The sequence below is a fragment of the Podarcis tiliguerta genome (genome assembly GCF_965153285.1).
Source record: "Podarcis tiliguerta genome assembly, chromosome: 12".
Taxonomy (NCBI): Eukaryota; Metazoa; Chordata; class Lepidosauria; order Squamata; family Lacertidae; genus Podarcis; species Podarcis tiliguerta.
In genome coordinates this window covers 28,656,985-28,669,090 of record NC_139545.1, presented here as the reverse complement: position 1 = coordinate 28,669,090, position 12,106 = coordinate 28,656,985, and the positions used below count along the sequence as shown (strand labels likewise).

Below are 12,106 nucleotides of genomic sequence, written 5' to 3'. Positions count from 1 at the left end.
CAGACAAGGTCAAGACCAAAAGTGAGATAATGGGTAAAACATTAATTTTCTGCTTGTTCTGGAGTAAAAAAAAAAGCCAAGTGACTGTGTTTTCGGCTCATTGCCATTACATGCCTGTTCAAGCATTTCCCTTCATTCATTCTCAGAATGTATGGACGGAAGGGTGGGGACCTGCATGCAAGCCCCTCCCCCCACTCTCTCCCTCCCTGCTTCACCTACCAACCTTTTGCCCATTGGGTTGGATTCAAGAGTATTGCAAATGCAGTTCTGCTCAAGGAAGAAGGACTCTGCTTTGTCTCTGCACACTGACCTTGACCATTTCCTGAAAAATATGTTGGGGGATCCTTTGGAACAATGTGGAAGATGGCACAGGCAGCTGCAAGAAGAAGCAGTAAAAACTATCCCTGCCTCAGCTTTTGTTCATGGAAGACTCTGCAAGCTCTGTGTCACTTCCATTCATAGAAGTGGCTATTCCATGAATAAACAGACTTATTTCCATTCATGGAAATCCCACCTATTGCGCATAAAAAAATTACAATTTTAAAGAGTACTACTTGTGTTCTATTATTTCTTTCATTAAATAAAATTAAATAAGGAAACTGAATCATCACGTATCATTTCCACCCCACCCCCCATGTCTGACTTTATACCCGAATAAACCTTTCATGAACCAAAGCATTTAAAAATCTACTCCAAAGGATGCTAACTACTGGAGATGCTCTCCTGAGTCCGGCTCAGAAAAGTACTCAGTTTGGTCATTTAAAACTATCTCATAGAAGAGGCAATCTTCACAAGCCCTCACAGTCTTCTCCAGCTCAAGCTGAAACCCAAACTATCCAATTGCCAGCTTTACTCTTGCAAAGTTATGTCCCTTAGATCAAATATCTTCTACTTGCACAGAGAGAAAACAAAGCAGGGGTGAAATCTGGGGAGTCAAGGGACCCACTCCTCATTGGTCCTCAGCAAGAGGATGATTCCCCCCCCCCATATTTTGTTCCAACAGGATCCCCCCCTCCCCAATGCAACTACTGGAGTAGGGGCACTGTGTTAGTTTGAGTAGGCAAACTAAGGTAAGGCCCGGGGGCCGGATCCAGCCTTCTAAATCCGGCCCGCGGACGTTCCAGGAATCAGCATGTTTTTACGTTAATAGAATGTGTCCTTTTATTTAAAATGCATCTCTGGGTTATTTGTGGGGCATAGGAATTCTTTCATTCCCCCCCCCAAAAAATAGTCTGGCCCCCCACAAGGTCTGAGGGACAGTGAACCAGCCCCCTACTGAAAAAGTTTGCTGACCCCTGGTATATGATGGATGAGGAGAAAGACCAAAGGAAATGGGATGGGTGGTGATTTTGCTAAATCCTTGGATTGACTGGTATAATTTCTTGAGGGGTGTGTGTCTGTCTGTGTGTGTGTTTTGAGGGGGGGGGGAGATCTCAGGTAAGTTGCAAACTAATCCAAGGCAAGCTTTTCACAGCTCACCCATCTCGTAATTTCTATTTTTATACAATTTCATTGAGGAGCTCTAGCTATGTTTACATTGTGCTAATATGAATTTTTGAGATGTGAAAAGGTACACACCAGGTATCCAGCTCCTGAGAAACTAACTGAAAATGTGCCCATCAACAATATCTCATCTGGCTGGAATTTGTAACTGTGCAGTAATTGCACACGATTGTAGGACTTTGTTTTGATTTAAGGGGATAAAAACTGAAGGTCATATATCTTAGCTTCTCCTTTCCATCTTCATTAGACACTTTAATTAGGTAGTCTAGTGAAGGCTGTTCATTACTTCATCACAGATCAGTCTCATACTCTAGAAAAGCAATGAGGATTACAGGATTGTTTGTTTGTTTATTCACTCATTCAGTTGATTAAAATATTTCCATCTTGCCTTTCTGTCATTTAGGCATCCAAGGTTGCAAACAGAATATTTAAAAAATGAGATGCAGTAAAATATCACAGCAGTGAAAAAATGTAATAATAAAAACAGTAGAAATCCTAATGAGCAGATATTGCAAAGAGAACATTGGAATCAGCAGCATCCAGGTATATTCAACATACCCTTAGAAACCTATTTAAACATCATCTTCATGGCACACTGAAAATGTGAAGGAGCCAGATGGTCTTCCACATGAAGGTGATTCCGAAGTTGGGCATGGACATCAGTGGTGTGGTGGTAACATCATTGAAGTCCAGATCTATGCTGCCAAAAAGAGTTGCAAAATGCAGGTAGCCACATTGTTGCATGATATATTATGGGTTTACAAAAGATTAGGACAAATCCCAAATCAAGAACTGGAGCAGGGCCATTTTGAACAAATATGTGTTTTTTCTGAGCAGAAGCAGAATCTCTCTGAAGCATGCTGCACTGATTCCAGAATTTCTGAACTGCTCCAGGGTGATGAAGATCTTTAAAAGCCCCTGCAGATGGCAGGTTTGCAAAAACTGAATTCCCCCCCCAAGTTTGCTATATACACTAGGGTGGGGAAAGAAGGCAGGGAGAACTCTTTTGTGACAGACAGTCCTGGGTTCTGTTAAAGGGGAAAGGGATGCTGAAGTAATTTATCACCTTATTCTTGACTTTTCTGTTCTCTTTGTCAGTTCTGCTAGTTATGCACACTTGGAAAATGAGGGGCATCCAAGTTCTTCTGCCTCTGTGACATATGCCCATACATTCATGTCTGCGAAATCAACTCTGCACTTGATTTCTGTGACTTCTGGTGCCAGCTGCGCAGAATAGGAGCTTGAAGCTCTTTCCCTCCCATTCATTATAACTCCCTAGTCCCTGCACACATCCTTCCTACTTTCCGAAGGAACTCTTTGCTGCATGTCCTTTTCATAATAAAATTGTTGCCCTCAAAACTATAAGTTCTCCTCCCCACAAATCAACTTTAAAGATGCCTAGCACATTAAAAAAAAAATGTCCATAATTTGGCAGATTTCTGAGTCAAGGGGACTTCTCTCATGCTTTATTTTTTCCTACAAATTGCCCATGAAACAATAGGGCAGAATAAGTGAATCCCTTTTTAAGCAACTCAAACTGTAAATGTGTCCTTAACAGGAAAACTACTTCTGCTATACTTCTGAAATTTAGCAGCATTCAGGCATTCTGAATTTCATGCCTGCAAATTTTACCCAATTTTACAACAATAAGGTTATAGGTGGTTCCTTTTTCAATTGGTTTTCATATCCATGGAAGTAATCTAGTTGTGTGTTCTGTGCTGGAAGACCTGTTCAAGCAGTTTCTTCCGAACACTTCATGTCCACTGGCCCAGATTTCTCCTAGAACATTGGTCTTCAGCTGGTGGATTATCATCATACTGTTACCTAAGAGTTGTTGTTCAGATAGCACCATCACCATGTTATCTTATGTTATGTTTTATGTGATGTGATGTGATATGTGTTGTGTTGTATATGTTATATTACCAAAAAAAAGTTAAGAGAACAGTGGGTAGACAGTAGAAAATCAGACCCCAAGTCAGGTTGGCCTTAAAAGGGCAGTCTTGGGTCTAAAGAGACTATCCCAGAAGACGGCCTCTGCTCTTTCATAAGTTGTGTTTTTAAAAGACATAGCAATGACAAGGGAAAGGAGGCAAATATGCATCTAATCGTCAGAAAAGCCCTGCTGGAAAAGACCAAAGGTCTATTCTGTCCAGCATTCTGCTCTGACAGCAGCCAATTAGATGTCTATGGGAAGCAGGACATGAGCACGTTGCTTTATGTCCTGTGCTCTGCTCCAACTGACATTCAGAGGCACACTGGGTCTAGTACTGGAGGTAATTACAGCTATTATGACTAGTACTCACTATTCAACGTGAACAAATGTGTGGGCAAGAGTTCAGGAGAGGGGAGAACTTAAAGGAGTGGCAGCATTGTGCTTCATGTTGGCATGGCAACCTTTTTTCATTATGACAAACAACCATGTAGGTAAGCTAATACTGAAAGGCTCTTCCTCTCTGCTTTGTCTGTTGCATCCAGTCACCAGACAGGAGTTTGTGAAATGTGGTAAACGAGTCCATAACCCTTTACAGTCATCAAAGACTGACGTGTATTCAGTAGAAAAAAGATATAGTAGCTTCCTGATAAAGTATGCCCCAAAGGAAGGAACCTTAACTTGAATTTATAAAGGAACCAATGTGATGGTTATGGGGGTGGGTTGTTGCTGTTTTTTCTTTGTTTCGCAATTTTTTAAACTATTGAGGCATAGTCCAGACAGCATAGGATTCTCCCCTACCTCCCTCGGTTCCATGCGTGACCACCCAGCCCTTCCCCTGACGCAGGTGAAGGAGGTCATACTTGTGGAACCACTGTACATTCCTCATGGCTCGCAAAAGTCCAGCTGCTTCTCTTTATGTGTAGATATCTGCTAATTTATATTACCACATGATTTCATACTCATGTGTTCCAAGTCCAGCGCACTGCAAGTTATTCATTTTCTTAGCCACCTATTCTAGAAGGTGCTTCCAACTAAACCAATAGCCATTTGAAACATTTACCAACACCAAAGCTGCATTCATAGATGCATTTATCTGGGAATAAGCCCTGTAGAACTCAATAGGGCTTACTTCTGAGTAGACATTATAGGCTTGCACTGTAAATCACTTTGAAAACAGAAGGATATAAAAGTGATAAAATGCACATGCATGACAGCATTTTTAAAAGGCAAACTGCATCATTGGAGTGTGTGAGAGACACACACACACACACACAGAGAGAGAGAGAGAGAGAGAGAATGGGATTGTAGCAAGCCTGGAGAGGGAATTTAAGCCTGTCCTTCTCTAAGGAAAATCATTTTTCTGAAGCTTGTATTGTGGGGAGAAGAATCTGCTCTTGGCTTTATTGAGGAATCACGCACCTTCAGAGAAGATCCTCCAGATCGCAGCATGGGGGGAAAGAGTTAAACTCCTTCTTCATGATGACCCTGGTTCTGTTATTTGTTAGCCACCCCCACCCCATGGTGTAATGGGGGGGGGGCAAAACCCTGCAAGTTAGATGCAAAGACATATTTTTGTCACATCCAGTTTGTTCCACAGTCAATGAATGCCCAGAGCAGTGGCAGCGCAGAGGTGACATAGTTATAAATATGATCAAGCTTTGGACCCTTAGAATCCCAAAGGCAGTAGTTCCAGGGTTATTACAGGGTTGCAAATCCCACAGCAGTCAAAAGTCTAACTCATATTCAATAATATTATCAAGAACATGCTGCTGGTATAGCCCCAAAATTTATATTCTGTTACTGTAGATTCTATTAATATCCACATACACAGAAAGCCTAGCCCAGGGCCAAAGTTATACTTTTTGCACAGTGTTTGCACTGGGAAATATTAAGCATTGCTTTGATTATGGCGGCTAGAAGGTAACAGCACTGCTACTTCTACCCAGGGGTTTATTATCACACCTAATGAAACTATATAGTTCTGCTAATAGTTGACAGCTGGTAGTATAACTAGAATACTGCAAAATGAAACTAATCCCGCATAACCCCACTAAAATGCAAATATTGCCCAGATTAAGCACTTTTAAGATCAGCCGAATCTCATGAGTGCTTTATTTTGGCAAGCCAACAGGGAACAATCCTACATTAAGGCGGCACTCCTATACATATCTAGACTGCAATCCCAAACCCATTTACTAGGAAATAAGCCCCATTAAACTCAATGGGACTTATCTTTCTAGATTTTACGGGATTGCCTTGAAGATTACCTGGTAAGAAACCTCCACCAAACACTGAGACTTGCTTTAAAGTAAAGATGCATATCTTATTTATACTTGCAGGGGAGAAAGTTACATTCAACTTAGAGTCAAACTAAATATGACTTTTATCAAATACCGTATTTTTCGCACCATAACACTCACTTCTTTCCTCCTAGAAAGTAAGGGGAAATGTCTGTGCGTGTTATGGAGCGAATGCCTACGGATGGCGGGTGGATCTGCTGCAGTCGTGAGCAGAGGATCCATGGTTCCCCTTCCTTCCCTCCTCCATGGCTCGCTTTGAAACAGCAAAGCGGGAGAAGAGCCGCTGACTCCTGGCTCAGCCTCACAGTTAATTCCTGGTTTATTACTCTTACGCTGTCCTTCACACTAAGCTCAGAGACTCTTTTCTCTAGCTTCTGATATTTTCCCCACAGTGGATGTTTCTACCCAGAACCAACTCTCTCTCCTCTCTCTCCCTAGCTCCCAACCTGACTCCTAACCTATCTCCCAACCTCTGTCCCAATCAACCATCTCTCAAGATCCTCTCCTTTTCAACTCCCTCTCCTGGAACCCTGGCCAATCCTCTCCTTTTCAACTCCCTCTCCCTCTCCTGGAACCCTGGCCAATCAGAGGCTGTTACCTGATTGCTGACAGGGAAAAAGAAAATACTTGTAGACCCAACCTGCCCAGCAAAACAAACTTTCCCGTCACACCCCCGCCTCTCACCTTCCATTCTGCTCAATCCACCACGTCATAGTTGTGACGCCCTGTGTCGCCCCCCCTAGGCTCAGCACCCAGTGCAGCAGAACCAGTCACACTGCCTTAAATCCACCTCTGTCCTCAGTTTTAATTGTAGAAATCCACTTGAGAACATAATTCTTCAGCAGCTCTTAAAGCGTTTATGTGATTTCTCGATTGCTGATTGATTTGTTAATTATTGATGAAAAGGGTTTTTTTCTAGTTGGAAATATTTATTTCATTAACTTAACAGATTTCATTCAATTTATATTGTATTTTTGTGTGCACGTATCTTACTTCTTGGGAAGTAACATTCGCAATGACACTGAAGTGCCAAACAAGAAAAGGTTTGGGGGGGAAATGGGCAAGATGAATAGGTAAGAAAATTCTGAAGGCTTGTCCTTGAAATAATCTTCTAGGTATTGTGTTGCCCATTCTGGGGTCGTTTTGGCGGTCTTCCCTAGAATTCAGGGCAGATTATTTGTAATTATTGGTACTAAGGCCCAAGAGGTGGAAGTCAGGAAGTGGGAGTTTGTGGGGGTGGAAAAATTACATCTCCACATTACAGATACTTAGAATTGTTCCAAGAAAAGAATAATCTCTGCGGTATGCCGTGTTAAAAAAAAGGCCAGAAGTGATTATGTAAGAAAATGGATCCCACTGAATACAGATTAGCAGCATTAACTCTGGCTACACAAAGCAGAGGAGAGATCACAGGGCAGAAGAAGAAAAACCTGCATGCAGAGCTTGTGGGCATACATTAATTAAAGGGTATTATCAATGTGTGTGCTTTAAAAGGATGGAGAAGTGAACATTTTGTGTTTAGCTCCGATTTGGACACTCCTCTGCCAGATAGATCTAGACTCAGTGTTATTACAAAAAGGCATTTCAATCAAATGTTTCATTTTGAGCCCCAATTTACCAGTCTCCCATACAATTAGATAAATAAATAAAACATTTAAATGTATGATTCTGCATAAAACATATATATTATGGTGGGAGGGGGTAGAGAGATAGTAGGCATATAGAAAAAGCAAGACACAACAATATTGCAAGGGATATCCCCCCTCTCAAACACCTAATATCTATCTACCCTTTGGTAGCATTAAAAATAATACCAGGACCACAGATTTGGAACTGCAGAGTTCAGCTATGTGGCCCAGCTCCATAAATTTTCATCAGTTTGCCAGGCTTAGGGTTCCCAACTGGGTCTGCTGCTGTGCCTTTAAACAGCAGTCTGACATGTAGAAAATCAAGAGGTGAAGCTCCCCCCAACATTTATCTTCACAGTAGCAAAACCTTCACCGATTAAGTGAAGGTTACAGGACAGGGGAAGGACAATTAGAAAAGTAGAAGAAGTTGTCAGAAAGCTCCCCAGTTACAGAACGAGAGTGGAGGCGGTGAGGGGACAGAAATACAAATGGAAGGAGGAAAATGGAAGATGGATCCCTGTTTGAATTTGTTGTGCAAATCATCCATTTCAAGGTGAAGTCAGCAGCACTGACATTCACACCAACCGAGAGAGAAAGGTTAATCAGAATCAGGGTAGGTACATGGCTTACCTATGAGGAAAAATGCAACCTCTTCCATAAAAAAAACCAATAATCTTCAAAATGGTTGTCAAAACCTTAGTGGGCTCAGTGGGATAGGCTTTGATCTCAACTTTCAGCCAACACTGTTATTATACCTTTGTGTGAATTTGTGTGAAGCACAAGCAATAATAATAATAATTTTGTCCATGACAGGGAATTTGTTGACACTCAGACTTGAGAATAAAGGCTTGCTAAGTATTTTCCCTCTAGACTTTTTGTTTCTTGCTAGTCATCTTGACGTTTTTCACACTCAACAAGGAATAAATCAGACCTGCCCCATCCTCTAAACAATAAGCAGTTTTGATGTGAAGTGGAGAAATGATACTTTTTGACCTCTAAGGATTATAAAGTACAGGCACTGAGAATAAGTCATTCTCATTCAAGCCATGTTCAAGTCTGCAGGCAAACTCAATTGCTCTGTATGGAAACTTCTCTGCCAGACTTTAAAACTGCCAAGATAAACCTACAGCCATGCTGTTCAGAAAAAGGAACATGCCGGAGATGGTGTCTAAAATGAGTCCTGAGCAGAGCCTTGGAAATAACCACATCTGAGCAGCTGCTATTAGAGAAGGGAAGCATGCATTATTGGACATAAAGAAAGATACGCCACAATTTTACTTTTTTGGCAAACAAAAATGGCAAAGCACTTCCTTGGCCAATGTTTCCCCTTTTATTTCCACGCTTCCTCCTCCCCCTGAAATCCATTATGTTTCACAAGACATATGACCAAGAAGATTGCATCTGGCAGTTTCCCCTTGACTATGACCACAAATTGCTATCTTATGAATCCACCAAAGACAGCCTCTGCTTTGATATTAAATAAGGCTCTACTGACAACATGACCAATTATTTCATAAGCTAACAAGGCCAATTCCACCTCCACCCCCCACCCCAACCTGGCCTAAAGTCTCACAGAAAAGAGCTTTGTCAGAAACTGCCAATTCGGGTGCAAATCAGAATTCAAGAGGCATCTTAATGGTTCACAGAAAGAGGCAGTTACACTCCACTTAAGCCTTAACTTTCGGATCTCAGACCCGTTCCCTGTAGGCTAATAGTGAACTGATGCAAGACCTGGAAGTAGAGATAGTCATAAGTTGTTACAAGGAATTCAGTGGTTGGCTCCAGATTTAGCCATGTTGACTTCAACTGCTGCACTCTAAGTATGAAGTCTGGACAATCGAGCCCAGTGTATTTATTTTCATTAGAATGTGCTCCCACAAATTATTGTTTCAAAGAGCAGTTTTCTTCTCACTGGAAAGAAAGCATAATGGAGCACAAGAACACAGGATGTAGGAGGATGCTTTATACTGAGCCAGACCATTTGTCTCAATACTGTCTGCACGGACTGGCAGCAGCACCTCCAGATTTCTGACAGGATTCTCTGTTAGTTCTACTTGGGGATGCCAGCAGTTGAACCAAGGACCTTTTGCCTAAAAAGCAGATGCTCTGGCACAGATACAAGTCCCTTCCCTCCTTCTCCTGACCTCCCCCCCCCCTTGATCCCTCAAACCCCTTGCTTCTAGCACCTCCCAGCTCATCCCTTCTGCAGACTGCTCTTCAGTGTACTACCACCACGAACAAGGATCTAAGTCGTAATCTTCTGTGGTCCTCCCTGAGGAATTATTTGGTGGGCAGCTCCCAGCACTCTTTCTCATCCAACCAGTCCCTGATCATGAACCAAAATAATGTGGCTGACCTTGGGTATTCTGCACCTTGACTCTGAATGGTGGTGTCATTTGCTATTATGCCTCAAGCAGCAAAATGTCTTCAGCCATCCCTGTTTAGCCATGCCTTCTTTTAGATATTCCATTGCATCCCTGGAAGGAACTGGAAAGCAATCTCTTGTTTTATTTATATAAGAATTTTCACCCTGCCTTTCTGACATGTACACAAAGCTGCTTAGATCACCATTTCTCAATAAAACCCCAATATCAAGCCAAAATGCAGAACATGCAGAAAATAAGGTCAAGAGCTGGCTCTTAGTGATCAGAAGACCTATGGGCCTGCCCAAGTCCTCCATCTTCAACTGTTCTCCAGTTGCCATCTGCCTCCAATGCTGCTGAAGAGGCCCTGAGTGGCAAAGAGGCCATGGAGGTGGAGGTCTCTGAGCAGCAAAATGTAGCCATGGAGGAAGGAGAGGGAAGAGAGGGTTTTGGCAGAGCAAATTGAAAACCAAAAAGAAAATGAAAACTTAACAGTTGAGATGCTAGTATTAGACCCAAGAGCAACTCTAGAATCTGAGGCCTCCATTGGCACTGCCCACAGCTCTGAAAACCTGAATGCTGGTCATGAAAGAGACACCCCAGGCAGAAATTTAGCAATAGAAGGTAAGAGAACAGAGACAGGCAGGCACAGATAAAACAATCTCTTTCAGATGAAACATCAAGGCCAAAAACCACTAAAATAATTAGATGTAAAGAAAATGGAAGTACAGTTTCTTGGTGTTCTTGCCCTCTTTTTTAAAACAAAGAGACTGAACAATAGAGCAGGGAAAACCCTGGGCTCCATGGGGCACAGTGCTCCATAATTTGGGTGTGGCAAGTTAGAAGGTGCTCACTCTGGTCCCAGTCAAAGGAGCCTTCCCCACAGAGAAGACACAGAAAAGGGCCTCTCCCTTGTTCAAGAAAGTGGTTTCTTATCCCACCGTTGCCACCAAAGAAGAAGAAGAAGAAGAAAGTGGTTTCTTAGGTATCTTTGACATTTTATGGCTTTAAAAGTCAACACCAACAATCTGAATTCTGCTTGGAAGCCAGTAACCCTGACTAAGAGGAAGGGGTCTTTGTGTGTCTGTTTTTCTAGTAGGAAGGGAAGTATGCAGCCTACCTTATCTCCAAAATGCCAAGATCCCAGTCAGCTTCAACTGCAATAAATGCACCTGTGGTGTTTCCATAGTTACTTGGAGGAGCTGCATAACCCTCAACCGTGACTGATCAAACCAGCAAGTTTCCCAACCACCCTTGCTGTAAGGAAGGTACCCATGATGCATTCATGATACCTGGGGATTTGAGCCTTGCAAGGCTCCCTTCTGAGCAGCCACACTGCTGCCTTTCCTACAAGTTGGTGCAGGAGGGCTTCTATGGAGGGGTGGGATAGAATTTGGGCAACCGTAATTGTGGGCCTAGCTAGCAGGGCCAGACAAATATCATACAGCTTGATAAAATATGTCCACGACACATAACAGGGTGAGTAGATTAAAAGCCACAAACTTCTAAGCTTGATATAAAGAGGATCAGTGTCCATTGTCAAGTAAGGTTATTCAAGTAACAGGGACATGCAGTCCATTGTGACATGTTCTCTGCTGGCCGACATGTCAGAGACCTTTGTGGAGACTAGGGCTTTGTAAGGAGATAGACCCGGAGGGAATTGAAGTGTTAGGGGAGCTAGTTATAATCAGTGAGACCAAGGCAGCAAGGCTGAGCTAAACAGTATGTTAGTGAGGAATGTGATCTCTGGAGAACAATGGAGTGAGAGCAAGTTAGTGGCTGGAGGAGCAAGTTAGTGAGTGAGGGGGCAGAGTTGAGACAAAACAACATTAAAATGTAACTAGAATTTTGTACCGTGCTTCTAAGATAGTTCAGATTCTTAGCACGGGATCCTCCCATGCAAGCTATAATGGGCAAAAAAGAGGTTATCATCAAAACTAAATGACTCAAGTAAAACAGCTTGTATTTTGCCTTTTGAGTAGCATTAGAACATGACCATCTCTCAGTTTTGCTGGACTGATGGACTGGACAGGATGTCCTCCGTGAGTTTCAACTCTTTGCTGCTTACACTGACTTGCTCATTTGCCCTCTCCATCTGTGGTTATGGACTTTTTTAGTAAACACATTTCTTGCAAGTCAGTTACCTTAATTATTTAAGTGGTATCTGCTCAGTTTTGAGAAGATAGCCAAAGAGTCCTACAATGGCTGTCCCCTACCAAGTTGTGTTTACAGCAGCCCAAGCAAGGTAAAATGGCTACATTTAGCCATTCTCTAAATTCCCCACAATTCCTCAGGGTGATGCTTGACATTGGGGGGCATTTGTGAGAAATTAAAATGTGATCTAGAGAGCCTGACATCCTGGAGCTACTCAAGAGTTTG

At 42.4% G+C, this 12,106-nt stretch overlaps 1 protein-coding gene across 1 annotated transcript in view; it reads right to left on the bottom strand.

Moving 5' to 3' along the window:
• Positions 1-12,106, bottom strand: part of DGKB (diacylglycerol kinase beta) — a 323,351-nt gene that overhangs the window by 270,094 nt on the left and 41,151 nt on the right. The window contains exon 3 of the mRNA XM_083405386.1: positions 11,582-11,631. The gene's annotated coding sequence lies outside the window, so the exon portion shown is untranslated. The remainder of the gene's footprint in view (positions 1-11,581; positions 11,632-12,106) is intronic.